The 14,016-nt window shown below is 37.8% G+C and overlaps 1 non-coding gene across 1 annotated transcript; it reads left to right on the top strand.

Moving 5' to 3' along the window:
• The first annotated feature begins 275 nt into the window (after positions 1-275).
• On the top strand, positions 276-383 carry LOC130953416 (small nucleolar RNA R71). The gene has a single exon (XR_009075587.1). It is a non-coding gene; the product is annotated as a small nucleolar RNA R71 (small nucleolar RNA).
• Positions 384-14,016: the final 13,633 nt, after the last annotated feature.

Genomic DNA, 14,016 nt, shown 5'->3' with positions numbered 1-14,016 from the left:
ATCAAATTGACTTGTTGAGTCAATATTTTATTCTGAGCCAATATGGCATTCAGAGTATCAATCTCAAGAACTCCTTTCTTCTGACTAGTCCCATTGTTCACAGGATTCCTTTCAGAAGTATACATGAACTGGTTATTTGCAACCATTTCAATGAGCTCTTGAGCTTCTGTAGGCGTCTTCTTCAGATGAAGAGATCCTCCAGCAGAGCTATCCAAGGACATCTTAGATAGTTCAGAGAGGCCATCATAGAAAATACCTATGATGCTCCATTCAGAAAGCATATCAGATGGACACTTTCTGATTAATTGTTTGTATCTTTCCCAAGCTTCATAGAGGGATTCACCATCCTTCTGTCTGAAGGTTTGGACTTCCACTCTAAGCTTACTCAATTTTTGAGGTGGAAAGAACTTTGCCAAGAAGGCATTGACTAGCTTTTCCCAAGAGTCCAGGCTTTTTTTAGGTTGAGAGTCCAACCATGTTCTAGCTCTGTCTCTTACAGCAAAAGGGAATAGCATCAGTCTATAGACCTCAGGGTCTACCCCATTGGTCTTGACTGTGTCACAGATTTGCAAGAATTCAGCTAAAAACTGATGAGGATCTTCCAATGGAAGTCCATGGAACTTGCAATTCTGTTGCATTAGAGAAACTAATTGAGGCTTAAGCTCAAAGTTGCTTGCTCCAATGGCAGGGATAGAGATGCTTCTCCCATAGAAGTCGGGAGTAGGTGCAGTAAAGTCACCCAGCACCTTCCTTGCATTGTTGACATTGTTGTTGTTTTCGGCTGCCATGTCTTCTTCCTTGAAGAATTCGGTTAGGTCCTCTACAGAGAATTTTGCCTTATCTTCTCTTAGCTTTCGCTTCAAGGTCCTCTCAGGTTCAGAGTCAGCTTCAACAAGAATGCCTTTGTCTCTGCTCCTGCTCATATGATAGAGAAGAGAACAAGAAAATATGGAATCTTCTATGTCACAGTATAGAGATTCCTTGAGGTGTCAGAGGAAAAGAAAAGTTGAAGAAAGAAGGAAAGGAAGAATTCGAACTTGATCAGATAGAGTTCGAATTGTGCATTAAGAAGGAGTGATACTCCATAAATAGAAGGATGTGAGAAGAGGGGAAGAATTTTCGAAAATTCAATTAAAAAGATTTTAAAAACATTTTGAAAAACTTTAATTGATTTTCGAAAACCAAAGGTGGGAAAGAAATCAAATGATTTTTTTAAAAAGAATTTGAAATTAGAAGTTAAAAAGATTTGATTGAAAAATATTTTGAAAAAGATGTGATTAGAAAGATATGATTGAAAAGTTATGGTTTTAAAAAGATGTGATTGAGAAGATATGATTTGAAAATAATTTTTAAAAAGGATTTGATTTTAAAAATTAATGACTTGCCTAACAAGAAAAGATATGATTCAAACATTAAAACCTCTCTCAACAGAAAAGGCAATATACTTGAAATGTTCAATCAAATCAATAATTGTTAGTAAGTATCTTTGAAAAAGGAAAGAAATTGATTTTGAAAACATTTGATTGAAAGGATATGATTTGAAAAAGATTTGGTTTTGAAAAACTTTGAAAACTTGAAAAAAAAATTGATTTGAAAAACAAAATCTTCCCCCTTGTGCCATCCTGGCGTTAAACGCCCAGAATGGTAAACATTCTGGCGTTTAACGCCCAAAATGCACCCTTTTTGGGCGTTAAACGCCCAACCAGGTACCCTGGCTGGCGTTTAAACGCCAGTCTGTCCTTCTTCACTGGGCGTTTTGAACGCCCAGTTTTTTTCTGTGTAATTCCTCTGCTGCATGTTCTAAATCTTTAGTCCCCTGTACTATTGACTTGAAAATAGAACCAAGATCAAATAAACAAGGCATGCAAGACACCAAACTTAAAATTAGACACTGGACTCAAACAAGAAACATAAAATCTTTTTGGTTTTTTTATGATTTTGTAAATTTTTTTTTTTTTGCTTTTTCGAAAATTATATGAGAATGGAAAATAAAGGTTTCAGAATTCTCAATTTGAATTTCCAGGAATCATTGCAATGCTAGTCTAAGACTCCGGTCCAGGAATTAGACATGGCTTCACAGCCAGCCAAGCCTTCAAAGAAAGCTTCGGTCCAAAACACTAGACATGGCCAATGGCCAGCCAAACCTTAGCAGATCATTGCTCAAATAGCAAGATTGATGGAAATCAACAAGCTATTGTGATGATAAGTTGAAACCTCGGTCCAATAAGATTAGACATGGCTTCTCAGCCAGCCAGATTTCAACAGATCACCATGAAACACTAGAATTCATTCTTAAGAACTCCGAAAAAAAAAATACCTAATCTAAGCAACAAGATGAACCGTCAGTTGTCCATACTCAAGAACAATCCCCGGCAACGGCGCCAAAAACTTGGTGTTGTTGCCGGATCAAAAATTGGCACTGTTATTGCAGGGAACAAATGCGAAACCGTAGTTAGGACATTTAATTCCCCGGCAACGGCGCCAAAAACTTGGTGCACGAAATTGTGATCACTACTTTTCAAAACACAAACAATCCCTAGTAATGGCTCCAAAGACTTGGTGCTCAATACCATGGCATAAACACAACTTCGCACAACTAACCAGCAAGTGCACTGGGTCGTCCAAGTAATAAACCTTACGCGAGTAAGGGTCGATCCCACGGAGATTGGTGGTATGAAGCAAGCTATGGTCACCTTGTAAATCTCAGTCAGACAGACTCAAATGGGTATAGTGATAAACGAATAAAACATAGAGATAAAGATAGAGATACTTATGTATATCATTGGTGAGAGCTTCAGATAAGCGAATGAAGATGCCTTCCCTTCCGTCTCTCTGCTTTCCTACTGTCTTCATCCAATCCTTCTTACTCCTTTCCATGGCAAGCTCATGTAGGGTTTCACCGTTGTCAGTGGCTACCTCCCATCCTCTCAGTGAAAATACGTCCCGATGCTCTGTCACAGCATGGCTAATCATCTGTCGGTTCTCGTTCAGGCCGGAATAGAATCCAGTGATTCTTTTGCGTCTGTCACTAACGCCCCGCCTTCAGGAGTTTGAAGCACGTCACAGTCATTCAATCATTGAATCCTACTCAGAATATCACAGACAAGGTTAGACCTTCCGGATTCTCTTGAATGCCGCCATCAATTCTTGCCTATACCACGAAGACTCTGATCTCACGGAATGGCTGGCTCATTTGTCAGGCGAGCACTCGGTTGTCAGGCGATCAACCATGCATCGTGCAATCAGAAATCCAAGAGATAAACACTAGGGCCTTGTTGCCTTGTAGAACAAAGTGGTTGTCAGTCACCTTGTTCATAGGTGAGAATGATGATGAGTGTCACGGATCATCACATTCATCAAGTTGAAGAACGAGTGATATCTTGGACAAAGAACAAGCGGAATTGAATAGAAGAACAATAGTAATTGCATTAATACTCGAGGTACAGCAGAGCTCCACACCTTAATCTATGGTGTGTAGAAACTCCACCGTTGAAAATACATAAGAACAGGGTCTAGGCATGGCCGAATGGCCAACCTCCCAATGATCTAAGATAGCATAAAACTCAAAGATAGCTACCAAGATTCTTAAATACAATAGTAAAAGGTCCTACTTATAGAAAACTAGTAGCCTAAGGTGTACAAAGGTGAGTAAATGACATAAAAATCCACTTCCGGGCCCACTTGGTATGTGCTTGGGCTGAGCAAATGAAGCATTTTCGTGTAGAGACTCTTCTTGGAGTTAAACGCCAGCTTTTATGCCAGTTTGGGCGTTTAACTCCCATTTAGGTGCCAGTTCCGGCGTTTAACGCTGGAATTTCTTGAGGTGACTTTGAACGCCGGTTTGGGCCTTCAAATCTTGGGCAAAGTATGGACTATCATATATTGCTGGAAAGCCCAGGATGTCTACTTTCCAACGCCGTTGAGAGCGCGCCAATTGGGCTTCTGTAGCTCCAGAAAATCCACTTTGAGTGCAGGGAGGTCAGAATCCAACAGCATCTGCAGTCCTTTTCAGTCTCTGAATCAGATTTTTGCTCAGATCCCTCAATTTCAGCTAGAAAATACCTGAAATCACAGAAAAACACACAAACTCATAGTAAAGTCCAGAAAAGTGAATTTTAACTAAAAACTAATAAAAATATACTAAGAACTCAACTAAAACTGCTAAAAACATACTAAAAACAGTGCCAAAAAGCGTACAAATTATCCGCTCATCAGAGGACTTTTCGGCTATTTTGTAGAATTCAAGAGAGATAACTTCATGAACTTCTACTTCCTCTCCAATCATGATGCTATGAATCATGATGGCCCGATCCGCAGTAACTTCGGATCGGTTGCTAGTGAGGATGATGGAGCGTTGGATGAACTCCAACCATCCTCTAGCTACAGGCTTGAGGTCCAGTCTTCTCAGTTGAACTGGCTTGCTTTTGGAGTCTCTTTTCCATTGAGTTCCCTCTATACATATGTCCATAAGGACTTGGTCCAACCTTTGATCAAAGTTGACCCTTCTAGTGTAGGGGCGTTCATCTCCTTGCATCATGGGCAAGTTGAATGCCAACCTCACATTTTCCGGACTAAAATCTAAGTATTTCCCCCGAACCATTGTAAGATAGTTCTTTGGATTCGGGTTCATACTTTGATCATGGTTCCTAGTGATCCATGCATTGGCATAGAACTCTTGAACCATTAAAATTCTGACTTGTTGCATGGGATTGGTTAGGACTTCCCAACCTCTTCTTCAGATTTTATGTCGGATCTCTGGATACTCATTTTTCTTGAGCTTGAAAGGGACCTCAGAGATCACCTTCTTCTTTGCCACAACATCATAGAAGTGGTCTTGATGGGCTTTGGAGATGAATCTTTCCATCTCCCATGACTCGGAGGTGGAAGCTTTTGTCTTCCCTTTTCCTTTTCTAGAGGATTCTCCGGCCTTAGGTGCCATTAATGGTAATGGAAAAACAAAAATCTTATTCTTTTACCACACTAAACTTAAAATATTGCTCGCCCTCGAGCAAGAGAAGAAAGAAAAGAAGAAGAAGAAGAAGAGAAAAATGGAGGAGAGTGAGGGGTAGGTGTATTCGGCCAAGGTATAGAGGAGGGGGTTGTGTTGTGTGAAAATGAAGTAGAATGTTGGGGTTTATATAGGGAAAGGGGAGAGGGTAGGTTCGGCCATTTAGGGTGGGTTTGGGTGGGAAAGGTGTTTGAATTTTGAAGGTAGGTGGGGTTTATGGGGAAGAGTGGATTGATGTGAGTGGTGAAGGGGTAATTGGGAAGAGAGATTGAGGTGATTGGTGAAGGGTTTTGGGAAAGTGTGTTATAGAATTATTAGGAGGTAAAGTGGGAATATGTTAAGTGGGGATCCTGTGGGGTCCACAGATCCTGAGATGATCCTGTGGGGTCTACAGATCCTAAGATGATCCTGTGGGGTCCACAGATCCTGAGGTGTCAAGGATTTACATCCCTGCACCAATTAGGCATGTAAATTGCCTTAGCATACCATTCTCGCGTTTAAACGCCAAAGTGATGCACGTTCTAGGCGTTCAACGCCCAGGTGCAGCATGTTTCTGGCGTTGAACGCCAGTTCCATGCTTGTTACTGGCGTTCAGCGCCAGCTTTCCTCAGTACATATTCCTGGCGTCCAAACGCCAGGATGTTGCTTGTTTCTGGCATTCAGCGCCAGATTCATGCTCTGTTCTGGCGTTGAACACCAGCCAGATGCACCTTACTGGCGTTTAAACGCCAGTAAGTCCTTCCTTCAGGGTGTGATTTTTCTTCTGCTGCTTTTGATTCTGTTTTTAATTTTAATAACTTTTTCGTGACTCCACATGATCATGAACCTACTAAAACACAAAATGACAATAAAATAAAATTAAAATTAGATAAATAAAAATTGGGTTGCCGCCCAACAAGCGCTCTTTTAATGTCATTAGCTTGACAGGGGGCTCTCATGGAGCCTCACAGATATTCAGAGCATGATGAGGGCCTCCGAACACCAAACTTAGAGTTTGAATGTAGGGACTTCTCAACACCAAACTTAGAATTTGGTTGTGGCCTCCCAACACCAAACTTAGAATTTGACTGTGGGGGCTCTTTTTGACTCTGTACTGAGAGAAGCTTTTCATGCTTCCTCTCCATGGTTGCAGAGGAAGGTCCTTGAGCTTTAAACACAAGGTAGTCCTCATTTAATTGAAGGACTAATTCTTCTCTGTTAACATCAATCACAGCTTCTGCTATGGCTAGGAAGGGTCTTCCAAGGATGATGCATTCATCTTCTTCCTTCCTAGTGTCCAAGATTATAAAATCAACAGGGATGTAAAGGCCTTCAACCTTTACTAACACGTCCTCTACTAATCCATAAGCTTATCTTACTGACTTGTCTGCCAATTATAATGAGAATAAGGCAGGCTGTACCTCAAGATCCCCAGTTTCTCCATTACAAAGAGTGGCATAAGATTTATGCCTGACCCCAGGTCACACAGAGCCTTGTTAAATGTCATGGTGCCTATGGTATAGGGTATTAAGAATTTGCCAGGATCTTGTCTCTTTTGAGGTAAGATTTTCTGAACCCATGTATCTAGTTCACTAATGAGCAAAGAAGGTTCACCTTCCCAAGTCTCATTACCAACCAACTTGGCATTCAACTTCATGATAGCTCCTAGATATTGAGCAACTTGCTCTCCAATCACATCTTCATCCTCTTCTGAGGAAGAATAGTCTTCAGAGCTCATGAATGGCAGAAGGAGATTTAGTGGAATCTCTATGGTCTCTATATGAGCCTCAGATTCCTTTTGGTCTTCAATAGAGAACTCCTTCTTGTTTGAGAGACGTCCCAGGAGGTCTTCCTCACTAGGATTTTTGTCCTTCTCCTCCCTTATGCATTTGGCCATATTGATTATATCAATGGCCTTGCACTCTCCTTTTGGATTCTCTTCTGTATTGCTTGGGAGAATACTGGGAGGAGTTTCAATGACTTTCTTACTCAGCTGGCCACTTGTGCCTCCAAATTTCTGATGGAGGACCTTGTTTTACTCATGAAACTTAAGGTGGCCTTTGACAGATCAGAGACTAAATTTGCTAAATTAGAGGGGCTCTGCTCAGAATTCTTTGTCTGTTGCTAAGAAGATGATGGAAAAGGCTTGTTATTGTTGAGCCTGTTTCTTCCACCATTATTAAAGCCTTGTTGAGGCTTTTGTTGATCCTTTCATGAGAAATTTGGATGATTTCTCCATGATGAATTATAGGTGTTTCCATAAGGTTCACCCATGTAATTAACCTCTACCATTGCAGGGTCAGGATCATAAGCTTCTTCAGAAGCTGCCTCTTTAGTACTGTTGGATGCATTTTGCCATCCATTCAGACTTTGAGAAATCATGTTGACTTGCTGAGTCAACACTTTGTTCTGAGCCAATATGGCATTCAGAATATCAATTTCAAGAACTCCCTTCCTCTGAGGCGTCCCACTGTTTACGAAATTCCTCTCAGAAGTGTACATGAATTGGTTATTTGCAACCATGTCAATAAGTTCTTGAGCTTCTGCAGGCGTTTTCTTTAGGTGAATGGATCCACCTGCAGAATGGTCCAATGACATCTTGGAAAATTCAGATAGACCATAATAGAATATATCTAATATGGTCCATTCTGAAAACATGTCAGAAGGACATTTTTTGGTCATCTGCTTGTATCTTTCCCAAGCTTCATAGAGGGATTCACCATCTTTTTGCTTGAAGGTCTGAGCATCCACTCTAAGCTTGCTTAGCTTTTGAGGAGGAAAAAATTTATCCAAGAAGGCCGTGACCAGCTTATCCCAGGAGTCCAGGCTATCTTTAGGTTGTGAGTCAAACCATGTTCTAGCTCTGTCTCTTACAGCAAAAGGGAAAAGCATGAGCCTGTAGACTTCAGGATCTACTCCATTCGTCTTAACAGTCTCACAAATCTGCAATAACTCAGTTAAAAACTGATAAGGATCTTCAGATGGAAGTCCATGAAACTTGCAGTTCTGTTGCATTAAAGCAACTAATTGAGGTTTCAGCTCAAAATTGTTTGCTCCAATGGCAGGAATGGAGATGCTTCTTCCATCAAACTTGGACGTTGGTTTAGTGAAGTCACCAGGCATCCTCCTTGCATTATTGTTGTTAGGTTCGGCTGCCATCTCCTTCTCTTGTTCGAAAATTTCAGAAAGGTTGTCTCTGGATTGTTGTAATTTAGCTTCTCTTAGTTTCCTCTTCAGAGTCCTTTCAGGTTCTGGATCAGCTTCAACAAAGATGCCTTTTTCCTTATTCCTGCTCATATGAAAGAGAAGAGAAAAAGAAAAGAAAGAGGAATCCTCTATGTCACAGTAAAGAGGATCATTATTGTTAGTAGAAGAAGAAAGGGAAGAAGAGTGAAGAAGAATGGGTAAGGATAGAGGTAGTGATTTGAGATGAAGAGAGGTGAAGAGAAGTGTTAGTAAATAAACAAATAAATAGAAGAAGAGGAGAGATAGAGAATTTCAAAAATAATTTTGAAAAAGTAGTTAGTGATTTTCGAAAATTAAAGATAAGATATAATTAAAATTAAAATTTAAAACAATTAAAAAGAATTTTTGAAAAAGAGATGAGATATTTTTGAAAATTAGAAAGGGAGAAGTAGTTAGGTAGTTTTGAAAAAGATAAGAAACAAACAAAAAGTCAAATAGTTAGTTGAAAAAGATATTAAAATCAAATTTGAAAAGATAAGATATTTTGAAATCAAATTTTTGAAAAAGATAAAATTTTGAAAAAGATATGATGAAAAGATAAGATAAGAAGATAAGATAAAAAGATAAGATAAAAAGATATGATAAAAAGATATGGTTGAAAAAGATTTAATTTTTAAAATTAAAATTAATTGCTTAACTAACAAGAAACTAAAAGATAAGATTCTAGAATTTAAAGATTGAACCTTTCTTAACAAGAAAGTAACAAACTTCAAATTTTTGAATCAATCATATTAATTGTTAGCATAATTTCGAAAAATTGAAATAATATTAAGAAAAAGATTTTTGGAAAAATATTTTGAAATTTTCGAAATTAATAAGATAAAAATGAAAAAGATTTGATTTGAAAAAGTTTTGAAAAGATAAGATTTTTTTTTAAATTGAAATTTTGACTTGACTTGTGAGAAACAACTAATTTTAAAAAATTTTGACTAAGTCAACTCAAATTTTCGAAAATTAGGAGAGAAAAAAGGAAAAGATATTTTTTTATTTTTGAATTTTTAATGATGAGAGAGAAAAACATAAAAATGACCCAAAACATGAAAATTTTGGATCAAAACCAATTATGCATTCAAGAACACTATGAATGTCAAGATGAACACCAAGAACACTTTGAAGATCATGATGAACATCAAGAACATATTTTTGAAAAAATTTTTATGCAAAGAAAACATGCAAGACACCAAACTTAGAATTCTTTAATGCATGGACTCTAACAAACGAAAAATACACATGAAAAACAACAAAAGATACAAAACAAGAAAACATCAAGATCAAACAAGAAGACTTACCAAGAACAACTTGAAGATCATGAAGAACACTATGAATGCATGAATTTTCGAAAAATGCAAGAAAAAGTTTTTGAAGCATGCAATTGACTCCAAACTTATAAATTGACTCAAGACTCAAACAAGAAACACAAAATATTTTTGGTTTTTATGATTTTATGATTTTTTTTGTATTTTTATTTTTTTTTCGAAAATATTCTTTAGAAAAACGAAAATAAAGAAAAAATTTTTGAAAGATTTTTGAAAACTTTTTTTGAAAAGAGAATAAAAAGAAAATTACCTAATCTGAGCAACAAGATGAACCGTCAGTTGTCCAAACTCGAACAATCCCCAGCAACAGCGGCAAAAACTTGGTGGACGAAATTGTGATCATCAATAATGGCTCTTTGGTATGTGCATCTATTAATTCAGCACTTTCTTTCCACAACTTCGCTCAACTAACCAGCAAGTGTACTGGCTCGTCCAAGTAATAAACCTTACGTGAGTAAGGGTCGATCCCACAGAGATTGTTGGTATGAAGCAAGCTATGGTCACCTTGTAAATCTCAGTCAGGCGGATAATAATTGATTTTGGAATTTCGAAAATCAAATATTAGTAAATAAACAGAAAATAAAGATAAAGTTACTCATGTAATCCAATGGTGGGAATTTCAGATAGGTGCATGGAGGTGTTGTGTTCCTTCCGAATCTCTACTTTCTTATTACATTCATTCAATCCTTCTTACTCCTTTCCATGGCAAGCTGTATGTAGGGCATCACCGTTGTCAATGGCTACATCCCATCCTCTCAATGAAAAAGGTCCAAATGCTTTGTCACAGCACGGCTAATCATCTGTCGGTTCTCAATCAGGTTGGAATAGAATCCAGTGATTATTTTGCGTCTGTCACTAACGCCCAGCCTTCAGGAGTTTGAAGCTCGTCACATTCATTCAATCCCGGAATCCTACTCGGAATACCACAGACAAGGTTAGACTTTCCGGATTCCCATGAATGCCACCATCAATTCTAGCTTATACCACGAAGATTCTGATTAAGGAATCCAAGAGATATGCGCACGGTCTAAGGTAGAACGGAAGTGGTTGTCAATCACGCGCGTTCATAAGTGAGAATGATGATGAGTGTCACGGATCATCACATTCATCAAGTTAAAGTGCAACGAATATCTTAGAATAGGAATAAATGGAATTGAATAGGAAATAGTAGTAATTGCATTAAAACTTGAGGTACAGCAGAGCTCCACACCCTTAATCTATGGTGTGTAGAAACTCCACCATTGAAAATACATAAGTGAAAGGTCCAGGCATGGCCGAGAGGCCAGCCCCCAAGATCTAAGAACTAAACGTCCCAAGATGTCTAATACACTAGTAAAAAGTTCTATTTATACTAAACTAGCTACTAGGGTTTACAAGAGTAAGTAATTGATGCATAAATCCACTTCCAGGGCCCACTTGGTGTATGTTTGGGCTGAGCTTGATCTATCCACGAGCTGAGGCTTCTTTTGGAGTTGAATTCCAAGTTGTAACGTGTTTGGGCGTTCAACTCCAGTTCGTGACGTGTTTCTGGCGTTTGACTCCAGAATGCAGCATGGAACTAGAGTTGAGCGCCAGTTTACGTCGTCAATTCCCGAATAGAGTATGGACTATTATATATTGCTGGAAAGCTCTAGATGTCTACTTTCCAACGCCGTTGAGAGCGCGCCATTTAAATTTATGTAGCTCCAGAAAATCTATTTCGAGTGCAGGGAAGTCAGATTCCAACAGCATCAGCAGTCCTTTTGTCAGCCTCCTATCAGAGTTTTGCTCAAGTCCCTCAATTTCAGATAGAAAATACCTGAAATCACAGAAAAACACAAAAACTCATAGTAAAGTCCAGAAATGTGAATTTAGCATAAAAACTAATGAAAACATCCCTAAAAGTAACTAGATCATACTAAAAATTACCTAAAAACAATGCCAAAAAGCGTATAAATTATTCGCTCATCAGCGCCGCTGTTACAACGAAAGTCTAAACCTTAGAGGTAGGGGAGTAGAATTCCACACAATCGAGCTCGGTGGAGTTTGGAGGCAGGAGGATCTCCGCCCACTAATGAACGGATATTTTATACGCTTTTTGGGGGTAATTTCATGTTGATTTTAGTATTTTTTTAATTAGTTTTTAGTAGAATATTATTAGTTTTTAGGCAAAAATTATATTTCTGGACTTTACTATGAGTTTGTGTATTTTTTTGTGATTTCAGGTATTTTCTGGCTGAAATTGAGGGAGCTGAGCAAAAATCTTATTTAGGCTGAGAAAGGACTCCTGATCCTGTTGGATTCTGACCTCCCTGCACTCGGAATGGATTTTTTGGAGCTACAAGAGTCCAATTGGCGCATTCTCAATTGGGTTGGAAAGTCGACATCCAGGGCTTTCCAGCAATATTTAATAGTCCATACTTTGCACGAAGATAGACGACGTAAACTGGCATTCAACGCCAGTTCCATGTTGCAGTCTGGCGTTCAGCGCCAGAAACAGGTTGCAAGTCAACGCCAGAAACAGGTTACAACCTGGCATTCAACTTCAAAAGTGGATTTCTGCACCAATTATCTTAGTTTACTCATTTTCTGTAAACCTAGGTTACTAGTTTAGTATTTAAACAACTTTTAGAGACTTATTTTGTACCTCATGACATTTTTAGATCTGAATTTTATACTCTTTGACGCCATGAGTCTCTAAACTCCATTTTTGGGGGTGAGGAGCTCTGCAGCGTCTCGATGAATTAATGCAATTATTTCTGTTTTCCATTCAAACACGCCTGTTCCTATCTAAGATGTTCATTTGCGCTTCACTATGAAGAAGGTGATGATCCGTGACACTCATCACCTTCCTCAATCCATGAACGTATGCCTGACAACCACCTCCATTCTACATCAGATTAAATGAGTATCTCTTAGATTCCTTAATCAGAATCTTCATGGTATAAGCTAGAATTGATGGCGGCATTCATGAGAATCCGGAAAGTCTAAACCTTGTCTGTGGTATTCCGAGTAGGATTCTGGGATTGGATGACTGTGACGAGCTTCAAACTCGCGAGTGTTTGGCGTGATGACAAACGCAAAAGAATCAATGAATTCTATTCCGACATGATCGAGAACCAACAGATGATTAGCCGTGCTGTGACAAAGCATTCGGACCATTTTCACTGAGAGGATGGGAAGTAGCCATTGACAACAGTGACGCCCTACATACAGCTTGCCATGGAAGGAGCCTTGCAATTTTTGAAAGTAAGAAAGTAGTATGTTGCAGAGATTCAGAAGACAAATCATCTCCAAAACTCCAACATATTCTCCATTACTGCATAACAAGTATTTATTTTATGCTCTTTGACTTTTTACAATTAAAACTAAAAATTATTATTGATATTATATCCTGACTAAGAGTTACAAAATAACCATAGCTTGCTTCAAACCAACAATCTCCGTGGGATTCGACCCTTACTCACGTAAGGTATTACTTGGACGACCCAGTGCACTTGCTGGTTAGTTGTGCGGATTGCAAAAGTGTGATTGTAATTTCGTGCATCAAGTTTTTTGCGCCGTTGCCGGGGATTGTTTGAGTTTGAACAACTAAAGGTTTATTTTATTGCTTAGATTAGGAATAATTTATTTTTGTTGCTATAGAGTCATCAAATCTGAGTCTTTTATTTTCTTTTCAAAATTTTTTTCAAAAATATTATTTTTTCTTTATCAACTTTTAATTTTTTTTTCGTGAGTTTAGTGTCTTGTTCTAAGTTTGGTGTCAATTGCATATTTTATATTTTCCTTTAAGTTTTCAAATTTGTGTTCTTTCATCTTCAAGTTGTTCTTGTTTATTTTTCTTGTTTGATCTTTAGTTTTTCTTGTTCTGTGTCTTTTCTTGTTTTTCTTGTGCTTTTTTTTTCAAAACATTAGTTTTCAAAAAAAAATATACCTCTTGAAAACAAGTGTTACATTTACAGCTCAATTGGCTAGAGCGTTGGTTTATGTTCTTGGTAATTGGGTATCTTCTTTTTTTTAAATCTTTTTCAAAAATAATTTTTCTTTAATTAGATCTTGTGCCAAACTTTGAGTTTGGTGTTTTCTTGTTAATATTTCTTTAATTTTCAAAAATTTTATTGTGGTTTTCTAAAAATTTTAAGTTTAGTGTTCTTTCTTTTGTTCTTGGTGTTCTTGTGAATCTTCAAGGTGTTCTTGAGTCTTTCTTGTGTTTTGATCTTAAAATTTTTAAGTTTGGTGTTCCTTGGTGTTTTTCCTCCAAAATTTTTGAAAACAAGGAGCATTAGATCTAAAAATTTTTAAATCTTGTGTCTTTTATAAGTTTTTGTCTATCATCATAAAATTTAAAAATTCAAAAAAATATTTATCCTCTCCTCAAATTTCTCAAAATTTTCAAATTACTTGGGTTGACTTAGTCAAAATTTTTCAAATCACATCTTTTTCAAAAATATCTTAACCAATTTCTCTCTCCTCACTTTTTCGAAAATC

Source organism: Arachis stenosperma, chromosome 9, assembly GCF_014773155.1.
Source record: "Arachis stenosperma cultivar V10309 chromosome 9, arast.V10309.gnm1.PFL2, whole genome shotgun sequence".
Taxonomy (NCBI): Eukaryota; Viridiplantae; Streptophyta; class Magnoliopsida; order Fabales; family Fabaceae; genus Arachis; species Arachis stenosperma.
This window is presented reverse-complemented; position numbering and strand designations above follow the sequence as displayed.